Raw genomic sequence first — 17,933 nt, forward strand, 5'->3', positions numbered from 1 at the left:
TGATCTCATGTACTCATTGTTATTTAACTCAAGTCAGTTCAGTGTTGATTCAGTTCAGTTGTAACAGTTGTTCAATTATAAAATGGTTTATTCAGCAATAAAGCAGCTCTGCATAAGACAGTTGTCATTATCCAGATGAATTAAAAAAAAAAAAAAATTCTCATCCAATAGTGTCAGTACAGTCAAACTGATAGTATTACTGAATATTAATCGTTTTGCTAACAATTTAGAATAGGTAACACTTTTTAACTTTTAACTACGTTAAACATTTCTCTCAATAAATTCTTAATTTGCTGCTTATTAATAGTTAGTAAGGTAGTTGTTATGTTTAGGTATAAGATTAGAGATGTAGAATAAGGTCAAGTTGAATAAGGCATTAATACTGTATGTTCTTAATTTACACTAATACATGGCTACTATTCTAGTAATATGAATGCTAACAAGCAACTAATAGGTGTTACCATCTTTTTAAACCATTTGTCTTTTAAACCATTCAATAAAATGTTGAGGTTGACCACAGCTGTCAAGCTGTATTTTCAGGTATTCATTTGTTTACATTTCAGCCTGTTTCTAACTAAAAACTCTCAGGCTCCGAAGACTTGGAATATACCATACAATACATGTTATGCTGCTTTTATTGTGCATTTTATGGAGCTTGACCAACAGTGGTCCCCATCCACTTTCATTGTATGAGATCATGAGCATCATGAACATTGTTCATAATTCCTGCTTTGGTGTTCCACAGAAGTTAAGACTTGGATCAACAAAAGGGTGAGTTCATGACAGTTTTTATTTCTGAGTGAACTGTTCTTTTATTGTTCAATGCAATGTGCAGTCTGCCAAGTTCAGGAGAACATCTGGGCCAAGTCTAAGAAAAGCTGACAAATCAGCCAAGAAAAGGTTTGAGGAGGGGGCAGACAATGATAAAATGCCTTACTTTATGTTTGATCTCAACAGTGGTTTAAAGCTCAGGCTTGAAGAGAACTTTTCAGTGATTACAGTGAAACGTAAAAGCACACAAGAGTGAGTTGTATAAGTTGGCTCTGCTCCTGACTGACTAATTCAGTCTTTTTGATGTTTGCTATGCCTCATGTCCATTCATTACAAACAATTTTGATGTAATAATTGTATATAAACTCACCAAAAATGAATTTGATTGAACAGAATACAGGAAAAATCTGTAATATTGTGAAATATAATTACAATTTGAAGTAACCTTTCTATATTATTGTTTTAATATATAACTTGCTCGTAATTTTTTTAGCACATAACACATATTTTAAAACAGATAACAAACCATTCTGTCTCAACACTGAGAATCGAACTGGATCTCTATAAACTGGTCTGTTTGATCTCCAATAGCCTGCAATATCTTGATTTACTCTATGTCCAATAAATAGCATTTCTAGCTAGAAGTGAAAGTAACATTGATTTGCAATAGTCTGCAAAGAGCTTTCCAGATATGTGATGCAAATTGTGTATCTTTGATGTCCTGCAGCGCTGGAAATGACTTTTTTTTTACGTCAATACATGACTGTATTACCAGACAGCAGTTCAAAGAGTAATAATACGATGCTAAAGTCTTTGGAGGTCCATGGTGAAATCTTTTGTCTTTTTGAATCTAAGTCATCATGGCCTCTTTAGAATGGGATTGTTATAATCTTCATCACAATGAGGCAGAACCTGAAATTACTGTGAAACCCACAAGATACACCATTATCTGATTCCTATTGTGCACTTAAATGAATTGTTCATCCAAAAATGGGTATCGTGGCAGACTGAATACAGTATACAGTCAGGGTGGTCAAAGGTTCTCAGAGTTCAAGGTCCTCATGATTAATTAATTATAGTTAAATATAGTTAATAGCAGAATCATAACTTAGAAGTACCAGTTACGCTGGTAATACAGTAGTTCTTGATTTCCCACACTGTAATTGCATTAAAAAAAAACTCTGTTTATACATCTTCTTCGGTTTCTCTCTAAACAGAGCATTTTCAGAACCAGCAGTTTCACAGAAGCCATGAATGGTATGTCTTAAGAAATTTCCGCACTCCAGGAAGCATTAAAACTCTTTCACACAGTGGCTGGAGTTGAATGGTCCGTGTTTTAGTTATCCTTGTCTTCCAGATGATTAACCATTGAGGTACTGTCACACCATGGATTCTATTCATAGGTGGCATGTAAGCATTCAGTTAGCATAGCAAATTGATCGCTTCCCTCATTCTGAACCATTTTCTCTGTAAAGCCTCTTACACTTCAGGGAAAAGGAACAATGATAGTTCTTAAAATTGTTCCTTTGAGTTCTCTTGTGTCTTTTCCCTTTTTATTATAGCCAGAAAAAATAAAAAAATAAAAATAAAACAGTAGTTGCAGTTGAGAAGAAATGTTCTTGATGTAGCCCACTGTTATTTTAACACACTTTTAGGCAGCTTGTGGAAAGAAAATGCATTTAGTGTTAATTGCTTCTTTTTAATAGCATATTAAACACATTGTTTACTTAAAAAAGTGGCTTTGTCTGGCAGATATTATGTAATATTTGATTAATATGCTTCACATTGGAGTAAGGTAATGCAATATTTCTTTCTCATTGTAGTTTTTATTCCCACATAGCCTTTTGCCGTGTTTTTATTTTTATTTGACATTTTATTAGGAAAACTAAAAACAGTAGAGCTGTCAATATACTGTATTAGAATATTTACTCATAATTTAGTGATGTTATATGAATAAACAATGGGTCTCTGTGCAATTATTACTATTAAATGTTTGGCTTAAGTTTTTTTTTTTTTTTTTGCAAGTAATGCATTTATTATTCAGCATGGGAACATTAAACGTGGCATTAAATACATTCAAAATTTGACAGAAGATGCTGTTCTCTTGAATGTTCTCATAAGACAATGCTGAAAAAAATATGTATTAAAGAAATGTTAAACTGACTGAGTGTTTTGTTAATATTAATTAATGTTTATTAAGCCAAAATCAGTATTTTAGAACAGGGTCATGTGCACTGAAGTCTGGAGAAATGGCTGCTGAAAATTCAGCTTTCCCATGACAGGAATAAAATACATTTCTAAATATTTTAAAGTAGAAATATTTCAAATTATTACATCACTTCATTGTATTTTTGATATAATAAAATGTATTTAAAAAACATTAAAACAATCTTAACAACCCTTTAAATTGGTAGTCCATGCTAGCACATTAACCTTGACATGCTTATTAAGACCATAACAAGGCTGAAATGGGCTGGAATGACGCCAGTGCACCAAGAAGGCCTTTGCAGATGTGTGAGACTGACTGAGTGTGTTTAAAACTTGGGATGATAAGGACTCTGTTAATGGTGGTAGAAATGATCAGAACAGGGAAAGTAGCGGAGTATAGCAAGCAGCAAATCAATGTTCTCAGATGTAACATTGGTAGATATTGATCTGTGTGTGAGAGCTGCAGGAAATGTGATCAGACAGCTGAACCTAAGAGAGAATATTCATATTTTATTAGATTCACCACTAATATCTCTTAGATTAAAGGCCAACTGCTTCACTGCTTGTAGTCTCATTTTATAGTGCAAGTTATGTTGATGAAAAGATGAGTTTAGGGTTTTTGTTTTCATTGAGAGGAGATGATTTGCTGTGAACCTGTCACTGGCACATCTGAGGTCACAAGCAGGTTAAACACATTTGAAGTTTTGGTGGAAAAGTAAATAAGCTTTTTCTTCTTGTCTGTCAGAGAGGAGTATAAATGGCTAAAGCACTTCTGAAGCACTTCTCTCTCCCTTTTTTCCCTTCTCTTTCTTTCATCCTTTCCTTCTGCCACCTCTCTTTTTGTCACTTCTATGATTCATCCCCATAATTCAGTCAGCTTCTTGTTTCTAAATGCTCAAGCAGAGCTCCAGTGAAACAGTCACTGGGTAACATTAAAGATGAAATGTATTTCTAACGATAAATTGTGTTATGCTGTATCTTTTTGAACTCTTTTGAAAACTATATGCATATATAGAATGTGTAAGCTTGTGTGGTATGCAATAATCAGCTAAAGGAGTGAACCATCGTGTGAAGTTAGACATCTGCACAAACCAAATTGACCTCTGTATATTTACCTATTCAACCTTAATATTATGATAAAACACAGTTTGGACACACTTGAGTTTGGGGACCAGTTCTCACTATTGACTATGACTTTGGCCTCAACAAACTCCAAAAAACGAATTTACTGCTCTTAAGTAGTTAGTAATGCAGCTGTTAAATTTAGATATGGGGTAGGATTACAGGATCTAAAATATAATCATGCAGAAAAAGGGATACATTATGTACTGCTACATAAGTATTACAGCCAATATGCTAGTAATATGCAGTTACTTTAGTAGCCAAGTGTGTTTTTCAGTCTGGTTTTCGTGAGAGCACCTGTATATTTGGTTTGGTGCTCACACTGCACATGGTGTGACCCATTAAATATTATATATTTAAAATGAAAAGGTATATATATATATATATATATATATATATATATATATATATATATATATATATATATATATATATATATATATTGTAACAGATATGCAGGTCAGCGATTCATGGGTTAAATTCTGTTTTGTAAATTCAGACTGTTGGTACTAAATACCAGCCTGGCTGGACTTAAATTACTTTACGATACCCATGCGAGCCTCAAAGGATACCTGAAACCAAATTCCTTAACATACACACACACACACACACAAAAGAAACCTTTCTTTTTGTTCCTTACTTTTGTAAGTCCTTTATTAAATATGTATTTTATATGTTTGTGTATTGCATAAAATGGTTAATCCTGGGTAAATGGTTAAAGTGCTGACTTATAAGTGGAAATGCTTGATTTCAATCTTATACTTTCTCAAAAAGAAATGTTCTGCAACCCCCACACTCCTTGGTAGCTCGTAAAATTTTACGAGCTCACAGGACCACAGGACAGGAAACCTAATCCTTACAAAAGAATGATAGAATGTACTCAAATGTAGTCTTAATGTGTATAGTATTGTTTTTGCGGTACATTAGAGGTTTCCCATATAAATTGGGAATATCTGCAGTGTTATCATGTGTTAAACAAATCTTTAAATGTGTAATTCGATCTAAAAATTAGATCTTTGGTCATATATATATTATGTCTAGTCTTGTTCTAATCGTCATGCTTTGACAGACCCATTTATCTAGAGCAAAGTAATGAAAAATGTATTTAATCTGGAATAATGAACTTGCTTTAATATTCCTGATGAAATCGGACAGGCCCTAAATCATCAGGGGGTTGTCTCAACAGAGACAAAGGAACTTTCCCGCCGCTTCAGATCGCGGATGTTCATTGGGTGGTTCACGCGAAAAGAGGCGTGAACATCTCAAGCTATAAGAGTCGACCGAACAAGGTCCGCCTCTCTCTTGGTTCTTCGTCGCTCTTTTTGCTTTTCTTTCTCTTCTCCGTTCTCGGACACGCTGCTCTCCAACGTTGCTTCCGCGCGGCCGTAGGCCGCGCTCATAGCGCGAACCCCCTCAGCACAGGGGCTGAGAGAAAAAGCCATTTTAATGGCTCCTTTGGAAGCTTTCGTTTCGTTCGTTTTCTTTTCTTTTCTTTACTAAGTTTATTAAACTATTCGCCTCTCCACGCAAGGAAGACGAATTCTGGAACAATGTTTGTTGAACCTTTCAAATACCGCGCGAGGACAGAACAAAGGACCACGTGCTCCACGCTCACGCCAAGCGCAGCGTGCACGCGCGTCACATGGCCTCCGTTTCATGGCACATGGCTGTTTCAACGCGCAAAGCTCACAAGCTCGACGCCGATCTCACGCCACACTCACATGGGACACTTCTGCAAGTATCACTTTCTCTATGGAGATTTAAATGCTGGTTTAAAGTGTTGTTATGATCTGATTTGTTGTTGGTTCCACTAAGGTTTACTGACTGATTTTCATACCTGAGCTCATTCTGTGATCTCTCTCGCTTTCTACACTTCTCTCTCTCTCTCTCTCTCTCTCTCTCGCTCTCTCTCTCTCTCTCTCTCTCTCTCTCTCTCTTTTATTTGGATTCCGTTATGTCTTGTAAATGTTTATTGTCTGTATTTTCGTACGCATATTTACTCTGTGTGATTTGTAGTTTGATGTATTACTAGTTGAATTATTAAAAACCCATATATAAAATGATTGGCTTTGGACTCCACCCCACTCACATTACGAGTCACTGAAATGTCTGATCTATAGCTACAAGCTCTAAATTTAGAAACTAAATTTATCATAAGGATAGGATAATATTTTCATGGCCAGAGAATACTTTTCCTTGAATTATAAGGCGTGATAACTTTATTGAAAATTGGTAGGTCTATAGTGGTGTGCTGGACATACCACGGTTTGATCTGCAATAAATTACAGTAAGAGATATCACAATAATTGATATGAAGAATGTAATATTGACATATTAATGAGTAAATTACAGTGCCCTGTGATTAGTATTGGTATTGGCAATTGAGCTATTTTTCATAATCAATAAAATTAAATGTAACTGTCATCTTTGATATATATTAATCAAATTCTTGATTAATTATTCAAATTCCCTATATATCATTTGAGTTAATTACTATGTAAAACTCAATGTTGTTACATTTTGGTGGAGGAACGCGGCTATTTCAAACTTCGTTTTGTGAGCAATCAATCTGTGTATATGGTTTTTAATAATTTCTGCACGTGCACTATGAAATTATGTAACGTTACTTGTGAGATGAGTCGCAAGACGCGAACTCACTCCTAACTGACTGAGGCAAAAAGCTGGTCAGTAGCACCTAGGTATTCATAGAAACTTAACAGTATAGTCACTGTTATTTTTAATGAAAGTAAACTGCAGTATAATGTTAAAAGTATCCTGTTAAGAAAGACCAAAATCTTTTTACAGTGAGAACATTTTAATATGAATAATTAAAAGATGAAGAAATATTTTATTAGTTGCAACATGTAAATCTGAACATGAGCGATGTTCCTCTGATTCAGTAAAAAGGCCTTCTTATTAAATATCGTTATTGAAGTCATGGTAAACCACATGATATTCAAAAAAAAATAAACGATAAAAACTCCTGGTCTAGAATTGGCTTAGCTACCCGATTTTAAACCTAAAACATTTAAATCATAAGTGCTATTTTGATAAATGTCTATTGGAGTCAACAGTTGGAAAATTCCTGTTTTTGTTACATTTGTGTTTTGGAAGTGAACGGATCCTTCTTCAACCTATGTGAATATATAGCACCTCAGAAATTAAAACTTTCTGTTTGTTACTTGTGATTTTTGATGCAGAGAATCAGCCTGACAAATGATCAGATAAATTCTAAGTCCTATTGAAATTGTAATTCCTCTATCTAAACACTAGAGGGAACGTGTGGGTTAGAAATTTCAGGGTACACCCTGCTTTCTGATTCCAGCTTGCATGAGTGCAAAGCTGCCAACCTGTGGCCATTTCAGATAATGCGCTCTGATTGCTAATTTATAATCCCCTGTGATGTATATTTGAATTGGATGTCTAAATTCTCGATAATTATTTGCATTTACAGCTTTGCTCGTGCGAATATTATTACAGGGAAACAAAATAATGTTCCCTGCCTTTGACTGTTTACATTTACTTTGAGTTTGGTTCAAACATGATTTGAATTAAAATGTAATTGTTAATAGTGGAAATCTAGATGTGTCAGGTCAACCACTGATTGACCCACTTAGAAGGTAAGCCATCTAGTGGCAGTCTCCTGTTAAATCGACTAACATACCTCTCTCTTTTCCATTCTGTTTTGAAGTGCATGCCCACTTCTACCCTTTTTAATTAATCTCACCCTGTTTGATTAATTTCATAATTATTAATGATAACTTACAAGCTATCATGGGTTATTATAGGATATTATTCAGATTTTCCTTTTAATTCTTACATGCTTATTTTAAATTTTGATTTAAACCAGTTTTGAATTTTTAATTTGAATTAAGTTTTCTGCTCAGCAGGTTAAAGACAGAGAAGCAGTACTTACCCCCACCTTGTGGTGAAAACCAGCTACTCCTTCTCCCTTGTTTCATTCCTGTCTTTTATTTTGATTTGTATTATTCTTTCTTCTCTCTTTTGATTTAGGTTATTTTAATAATTACCATTATTATAATTCCCTTTCTTTGTTTTATCATTATTAGGTAAAGCTGTTACCTTTCCTTTCTACATAGTTACTCAATTGATGTTAAACAAACCAAACCTTAATTAACTTAAAGTTTCCTTTGTTCATCCTTTGTGTATTTGATTGTAGAACTCCCTTGGTGATTGGACAATCATCTCAGGTTTCCAGTGAGCAAGGGGGCCGACCGGCGTTACCAACACTGGCTGTGAGTGAAACTCGGTCCCTCTTATCTCTGTTCGTTTGCGGCACGCAGTGGAGACATCAGCAATTTGGCACTCCAACGGTGATCAATCAGTCCAGCCGACACACGACGCAATCTCTGGGACCAGTACCTAAACCGGGGGCTAAATCGGGGCCCACTTTCTTTTCGAAGAGAGGGTTCTGGGGAACAGCCCAATTTTGTAGTGCTGTCTGGCGGTTGACATCTTGGTGTTGCCGGTTGTGTTAAAAGTCACAAGCTGTTTGAGAGGGCGCAGCGTCAGAGTAACGGAGGGCCAGGGACACTGCGGTTGAGTGTTTGGGAGCGCCAGGGAGGCTGACCGTGCCGCTGGATTCCACCCAGGTGAACCAAATGTGATAAAACCCATCCACTTATTATAAGCCACAGAATATTAGATATTCCCCCGGATATATTTTAAGTGTTTGACCCTTTTGCTTCTTTAAGCCACACCATATTTCTAGGTTTCCTACCCAGATAGCCCACTCACCTGTTGGCCCTATCTTAAAACCTAGCAGTAGGCTTAGGCCTCCTTATTCTCACTAACACATTGTGTTTCTTCTCATTTCAAGTGTTGTGTTTCACTTTGATCTTTTTCTACCACCTGTTCTGTTGTGATTTGTTTCTTTCATTTCACATAGAGACAGTAACCTGGGAGCCACCAACGAAGTTAAATAGTAGAGCGACCACCAGCAGCCGGTGTCATCACACGACCCGCTAGGCTACTGCCTGTCAAATCTCCATTTCAGGTCCTTCGTTGACCCAAGTTAATTGGCTACTTAACTGTCTGACTGTTTGCATCAGTCAGCCCCAAAATTCTCATAAACGGCACAGCCCGTATGAATATAGCTCGTTAAACGTAGAACGAACTTGCATTGGTCTTTTTGTGTGTGTGTGCTGTGCTTCTCTTGCCGACAGAGAATCAGGATGTTCCAGGCATCCAGTCCAGCAGTCCACGGGGGCCACCTCTCGACATGGTTGAAAGCAGTGACGACCCCCTTCCTGCCCAAGGATGCCAGTAACCTGCAGCACCCAGAGCAACTAGACACCGAGCTAGATGAACTGATGGCACGCGATCCAAACCAAAGCGACTACTACAGAGAACTCGCCAGGATCTTCAGAAGCCTAGTTCACATTCTCGTCGCCCAGGCACGGCTCAGTGAACGGAGCAACATCGCGGAGGAGGCCTGGAAGGACCAGGCCCCAACCCAGAGTCATCTTGATCAGCTTCTCCTCGAGACCCAGAACCAGCTCGAGAAAGAGGACGACACAGATCCAGAGCTACAGACAGGAGTTGAAAGACTTCACAATGCCCTGCAAGATCTTCGCCTCGACACAGATCAAAGAGAACAGCTGGAGAGAGAAGCCAGAAAAGAACTCAACAAAAAACTCCAGCAAGGCGACGCTCTCCTAAAAAGAGCAGAGACTGAACTAAAAAAAAAAAGACTATAAAACCTGGGCCTGCAAAACACACTTGCAAGCGGCCCAAGCTAAATTCAACAAGCTTACTCTGCAGAGAGACAAGCTCCAAGATGAACTTTACACTGTTCACACAGAACTGAGACAATTTCACAGATTACAGAGTGGCTGGATCGGAGAAACGCACACCACAAAATTTCTCCCGGGCCGCCACTCCAACCCTTTCAGCCAAGAACCCAGAGCTGGAAAAGGGGGTGTAACAAGAACCAGCTTACAAGAACATCTGTCAACAACGGAGGGAAGAGAACCCTTCCAGAGAACGCATGTCACCAAACCCTGCACTGCTCACAGAGAACTTCACAAGCTAGCCAGAAGCATCTCTACATTCATTCCAGATCCTGCAGGAGGACATGATGTTCATGCTTCTTTACAAGCCATTGACTTTCATTTGCAAACTGTCGCCAACGTGACAGATGTGAACACATTGTACCTGTTAAAAATCACGGCCAGCCGTGATGTGCATTGCTTTCTGGATCGTCAACCAGAGACTGTCAAAGCGTACTACCAGCAACTGCTACAGACTTTGATTCTTGAATTCTCTGATCCAAACTCAGACCATGGGCTCCTTATTGCTATGGACCTCAAACAGGGCCGATTTGAAAACCCACAGACTTTCTGTAGTCAGCTACGAAACACCTACTTCGGAGCATGCAACGAACCAGGTATGGAACAGGATTTCAACTTAAAAACTCTGTCCCTCCTAAACCTACATGCCAGTTGGAGTTTTCATCTCAGAGTCCCAGCGTGTCCCCGTAACAGGACTACACAAGAGTTACGGAACTTAGCCCACAAAGCTTGCACCAAGCAAAAGACTATTTGTGAAAAGACTGTGAAATACCCCAAAGTCTCTGTCTCTGAGCACTGCTTGGAGTTAACCCTAGATGGCGCCCTACTACACCACAGTCACAGACATTTTTACAGAGAGTCAATACCATTCCAAGCCAGCAGAGGGCAACACAGTGCAGCCATGTCTGAGACAGCAGAGATCCTGAGGGTGCTGAAAGTGCTTCTTCACATGAAAACTCACAAGGAAGATGAGCCAAGCACCCAGAACACTGCCTGTCATCTACAGACCACAGAGTTAACTGTTACAGCTAACTGAACGAGACAGCACAGGTCCTCACACCAGGTACCACAAACACAAGGTACCAGAAAATGCTGTTTTGACTACCTGCCTTTGCAGCGAGCTACACAAGACCGGTCCTCATCGCCCACCGATCGTCCCACCTGCCCTAATGCCAACATTCCTGGGCAGCCCTGTCAAAAAGGGGGTGGGTCAAAAAGGAGTCAACAGGGAAGACCTGATCGACACAGGATTAAACCTGACGGTGATCTCATCTTACCTTTTCAAAAGACTCCAATTTGAAGCTAAGAGACAAGATCGAACTCTTACACCTCAAACTTATGAACTGAATGTACAGGTGGACAGACAGGATGACATCCAGTTTGAACAGGTTGTTTCCATTCACCTGACATTCGTTCCGATGAGTCTAATACATCCCATGTATGTCCCACCAATGAACACTCATACATTGCTCATCGACAAAGACCTGCTAGAACACTTTGACCCTTTTCTGAACTTCAAACAGCTAAAAGACTTTGCTCAAGTGCGAGAACCTCTTTCTCTCCAGCCACACAGGTTGCTAGAGCCAGACTGTCAGGTCGCAGAGGTCACGGGAACTCCCACAGAGCCAGACGGTCAGGTCACAGAGGTCACGGGAACTCCAGCAGCCAGCCATGAGTACAACGCCCTAACAACAGGCCCAAGTTCAAGCCTCTGTACCTTAGTCAACAAACAGGGTACGGTGGTACCAGCTTACACCAAAGGGGTCGCTGTTCGGCTCAACCTGCAAGGTGGTCAAACCTTACACCACACGCTGGGTTTCTTCCAATCCTCACCTGAATGTGTGGAACTCGGACTCACACTTGCAAACAACAAGCATGTCAAACACCAACACCTGTTCCAGCAATGTGATAACATCACAAAAACACACAATGTGATCGTGTACTGGAAGAAGGAAAAAGGACACTCAAAGTTACCAAGTCTAGACGAGGACTTTAAAGATCACACTGACACCCTTGCCAAAACTGGCACACTAAACAACATTCTGTGGTCACTCCCAACCCACCCACCCGCATTAAAGGTTGAAGTGATTACACACAGCACAAGAACTTTACTAGCTAAACTGCCTACCTCAGAATCGCTTACGCAGGCTCCGTTGTCTACACAGACCAACACAGCGGACATGCGGGCTTCTGAAACCTTGATAATGACTTTGATTTACCACCTCTCAGACCCCTCCATCCACCCTGGCAACCAGTCTACAGTCACTGACAACCAAAGCCCCAGACCACTGCATGATACACAAACCATGCTGCGTGCACAGAACAATATTGTGGGTTGTGCACCGTCTGACATCACAATGCCAGGGCTTGTAATGCCACGGAGCAAAAGGGGGATAATGCCAATATATTTCCATGACGCAGCATGTGCTGCACCACGCAGCACCAGAGCCACTGACAAAACACTGAAGCAAGCGTCATGCCAGCAGCAAGATGTGGCAAAACATGGGCAGGGCGAGCTAAACCCAGTCACCGCCCACGAAGCAAAGAGACTGTCCTGTCCAACCAAAGACAGGCCTTGTTTGTTTCTTTCTCCCCTTTCTCTCTCTCTCTCCCTATTATCTGTACCAGGATGATGCTGCGGTTTGCCGTGCCGTGCTGTCAGCCAAAGAGAGGACAGCTGCCACCGAGAAAACCGCTGAGACTCCTGACTACCGATGACAGGGCACACTACCCCAGCACTGTAACCAAATACAGCTGTACAAGGTTCCGATGGAGAGAGGACTCCCTCACTCACACGGAGGCCGATGTCAAACACCTGTTCAGCCAATATGAGAAAGTGACGGTTACACAAATGGAGTTAGGTGGACACCACCACCGCTCCAAACAGCTCCCGGGAGCTTTGCTTAGAGCCGCTGCTGCTGCCGCCAGAATGTTTAACATTGTTATGTCCAGTGTCAATGCAGCGAACCAGATTGTAAACTCCTTGAAACCGCTGTTTACTGTCTTCCAGAAGAACTTTACCCAGACTCAGCTGTTTACAGCGTTAACAACAGACATGCTGTGGGAGGTTAGCTCCTCCAAAGACAGCCTAACCACGAGTAAAACCCCACCATACATGATACCCTTAAGCCTTGTGTTAACTGTGCTGTCTTACACCATCACCATGCCAGCTGACCTGCTACGAATGCACCTGGCCAACTCTCTGGATAGCGCCTTCCTACGGCACGTAAACCCCAAACAGAGAGAAGTGAACGTGCTCCTGAACCAACTCATCAGCGAGTCAAACCAAGTCTACAGACCTAAAGACATTGTCAGTGTCAGGATGTGGAAGAGCAACACCCACACCAAAACACACATTCCAAATGTGGTGGCCTACCACGACAGCAACACACAGCTGTACCTGGCCCCAAACATGCACATGTGTACTTTAACCAAAGACATTCATTATCTCTGCCTTAGCAAACCCTTCCTCAGACACAACTCTGAAGGAATCTGCGAGCTGCAACCCTGGGTCAGCGATACGCGCTGCCCTGCCGAAGCCAAGCCTCGTACACAAGTCACAGAAACGCAAGCAGAGATTGTGGGTAACAGATGGCTCGTCAACACTCCTGTGCGCTCGGCTATGCTGACCTACGACCAGCATGACACCGCCACCCGTGCCAACCTGCTGGACCAAGTACTGAAAGGTACCACCCAACACATTGACATGACTCCTGTCGATACAGCCCTCCAAGCACTGTCTCGACAGCCCATTCTGAACCAGTCATCTGCGGTCCTAGCCTGGACTGCTGCCGACACTGCACGGTGCATCTCCACCGTCATTGGTCCCGCCCTTACTCTTGGCGTGACCTTCATCCTATACAGGATACTCAACGAGATGCAAACCTCTACAGCCAAACTCACGACAACTGTGGCTGGAGGTCTCCGATGGAATCCCCGGAAAAGGGACGCAAAGTGAAAGACAATACCGAACCTCACCAAGCTGAATCCTCAGCTTCAGGAACCACCTGTCATCATGACCCACCTGCTGCATGACCATCACGATTCACCTGTCATCTGCCCATCCGGATGATTGCCGTCCGATGATGTCCACACAGGGACTTCATCTGACGTAAAGGGGGAGATGTAACAGATATGCAGGTCAGCGATTCATGGGTTAAATTCTGTTTTGTAAATTCAGACTGTTGGTACTAAATACCAGCCTGGCTGGACTTAAATTACTTTACGATACCCATGCGAGCCTCAAAGGATACCTGAAACCAAATTCCTTAACATACACACACACACACACACAAAAGAAACCTTTCTTTTTGTTCCTTACTTTTGTAAGTCCTTTATTAAATATGTATTTTATATGTTTGTGTATTGCATAAAATGGTTAATCCTGGGTAAATGGTTAAAGTGCTGACTTATAAGTGGAAATGCTTGATTTCAATCTTATACTTTCTCAAAAAGAAATGTTCTGCAACCCCCACACTCCTTGGTAGCTCGTAAAATTTTACGAGCTCACAGGACCACAGGACAGGAAACCTAATCCTTACAAAAGAATGATAGAATGTACTCAAATGTAGTCTTAATGTGTATAGTATTGTTTTTGCGGTACATTAGAGGTTTCCCATATAAATTGGGAATATCTGCAGTGTTATCATGTGTTAAACAAATCTTTAAATGTGTAATTCGATCTAAAAATTAGATCTTTGGTCATATATATATTATGTCTAGTCTTGTTCTAATCGTCATGCTTTGACAGACCCATTTATCTAGAGCAAAGTAATGAAAAATGTATTTAATCTGGAATAATGAACTTGCTTTAATATTCCTGATGAAATCGGACAGGCCCTAAATCATCAGGGGGTTGTCTCAACAGAGACAAAGGAACTTTCCCGCCGCTTCAGATCGCGGATGTTCATTGGGTGGTTCACGCGAAAAGAGGCGTGAACATCTCAAGCTATAAGAGTCGACCGAACAAGGTCCGCCTCTCTCTTGGTTCTTCGTCGCTCTTTTTGCTTTTCTTTCTCTTCTCCGTTCTCGGACACGCTGCTCTCCAACGTTGCTTCCGCGCGGCCGTAGGCCGCGCTCATAGCGCGAACCCCCTCAGCACAGGGGCTGAGAGAAAAAACCATTTTAATGGCTCCTTTGGAAGCTTTCGTTTCGTTCGTTTTCTTTTCTTTTCTTTACTAAGTTTATTAAACTATTCGCCTCTCCACGCAAGGAAGACGAATTCTGGAACAATGTTTGTTGAACCTTTCAAATACCGCGCGAGGACAGAACAAAGGACCACGTGCTCCACGCTCACGCCAAGCGCAGCGTGCACGCGCGTCACATGGCCTCCGTTTCATGGCACATGGCTGTTTCAACGCGCAAAGCTCACAAGCTCGACGCCGATCTCACGCCACACTCACATGGGACACTTCTGCAAGTATCACTTTCTCTATGGAGATTTAAATGCTGGTTTAAAGTGTTGTTATGATCTGATTTGTTGTTGGTTCCACTAAGGTTTACTGACTGATTTTCATACCTGAGCTCATTCTGTGATCTCTCTCGCTTTCTACACTTCTCTCTCTCTCTCTCTCTCTCTCTCTCTCTCTCTCTCTCTCTCTCTCTCTCGCTCTCTCTCTCTCTCTCTCTCTCTCTCTCTCTTTTATTTGGATTCCGTTATGTCTTGTAAATGTTTATTGTCTGTATTTTCGTACGCATATTTACTCTGTGTGATTTGTAGTTTGATGTATTACTAGTTGAATTATTAAAAACCCATATATAAAATGATTGGCTTTGGACTCCACCCCACTCACATTACGAGTCACTGAAATGTCTGATCTATAGCTACAAGCTCTAAATTTAGAAACTAAATTTATCATAAGGATAGGATAATATTTTCATGGCCAGAGAATACTTTTCCTTGAATTATAAGGCGTGATAACTTTATTGAAAATTGGTAGGTCTATAGTGGTGTGCTGGACATACCACGGTTTGATCTGCAATAAATTACAGTAAGAGATATCACAATAATTGATATGAAGAATGTAATATTGACATATTAATGAGTAAATTACAGTGCCCTGTGATTAGTATTGGTATTGGCAATTGAGCTATTTTTCATAATCAATAAAATTAAATGTAACTGTCATCTGAGATATATATTAATCAAATTCTTGATTAATTATTCAAATTCCCTATATATCATTTGAGTTAATTACTATGTAAAACTCAATGTTGTTACAATATATATATATATATTCTTGTCACATGACCCGCGGTGCGCTTGCGGCATTCTGAAAAGTTGAGATGTTTTTACTTTTTGTTGTATATAAAATGTACCGAACCGTACCGAACCGAACCGTGACATCAGTGTATCGTATCGAACCGAACCGTGAATTTTGTGAACCATTACACCCCTAATATATATATATATATATATATATATATATATATATATATATATTATTGTACACTTAAAAATACAATGCCAATATTAAAGTGTTCATTTTTATTTATTTATTTATTTATTTATACATTTTTAACATTTCCAAACCTAAAATCTGCAAGCTTTAATTTTGGCAAGTATCTTTGTTAAAGAAGTCTCTTATCCTCATCAAGGATGCAATTATTTGATCAAAAACAGTAAAAATTATAATATTGTAATAATCTTCAGTGGATACTAAAGGAGTCAAATAAGCTGCCTGAACCACATAATCATTGATCCCAGTCAATCTGTGTTATTTTGATATATTTCACTGCAAATATTTGAAGAACTGTAATTATAATGAAAGCATAACAACAGTGGCAGGTGAGCTGCATTGTAATACATAATGATAGATTGCAGCTGTCAACTATAAAGGTTTTTAAAACAGAGGCAGGCCTTTAATTGCTTTGTCTCTCCCCGGGTGAATAGGTGACACGCTCTGTAAATGACAGCTGTAGCAGGACATGGAATAAGGGAGGTTTTTCATCACAGGGATGGCCAGAGAGGACTATGTCAATTATCTGCTTGCGTGGGCTGGTCTGCAAGTGCTCTTGGATGCATTGCACGCTTTTAACAGCTGCCACTGGGGATTCAGGTATACCTTCTTTAATGACGGACATTATCTTTACACATAAATATACTTACAAATGAGTATGTGATCAAACGTATAGCTCCAATTAAAGCAATGAAGGAAAGAACAAGATGGCTGAGGAAGTACTTAATGCGAAAACAAGATGGGAACTGGATTTAATAATAATAATAATAATAATAATAATAATAATAATAATAAATAGTTGTCTCTTTCTCTTTTTCTCCCCAGGCAGAGTCAACTGTCAAGACCTTGCATCAATATTCAGACACACTTTTGGATTCCTACTCTTTCTCTCTCACTCCACAAATTTGCAGATAACCTCAAATTCAAAGTCCACACTGCTGACAGTGAGTTTTACTTTATTATTTTTGACAGTTATTCAATGTGGCAGACAATGTTGCAGAAATCTGAAGTAGTAAGAAGAAAAATCTAATATGGACTAAGATTGAGTCGTTTTAAAATGTAGTTTAAGATACTTGGGACCAAATTACGTTTATTTTTTCCTAGTCTAGATAAAAAGCCTCTGTTTTTTTTTTCCATTTGAAATACTTTCTTCTATCCCAGTTTAAATTGAAAAGACTATAAGTAAGCCTTTTGTAAGGTTATACAACCCAAATGTAAAGAGAGTGGCTTTGTGACACTTCAATAACTGTTGTCCGTTTGAGCAACCTGATGCAAGCTCAGGTCAAACAATATCATGAGTTTGAAGTGTGTGTCTAAGAAAAAGATCAATAGCATATTTCATCCTGAGATTTGTAATGTCTCATATTTAACATTAAAGGTTGTGGTGGTGGTGGTGGTGGGGGGGGGGGGGTACAATGGTGTTTCATGAATTCAAAGTTGTTCACTGTGCTAAAGAGATAAAGTAGATTCTCATGCTAAACATGGCCAAAGTAAAAAAAAAAAAAAAAAAAATTTAGAATGACTGAGAATTACTTTGCCAAAAATTTTACTTCCAGGTTGG

This window comes from Carassius auratus, unplaced genomic scaffold, assembly GCF_003368295.1.
Source record: "Carassius auratus strain Wakin unplaced genomic scaffold, ASM336829v1 scaf_tig00216214, whole genome shotgun sequence".
In the NCBI taxonomy this organism is placed as follows: domain Eukaryota; kingdom Metazoa; phylum Chordata; class Actinopteri; order Cypriniformes; family Cyprinidae; genus Carassius; species Carassius auratus.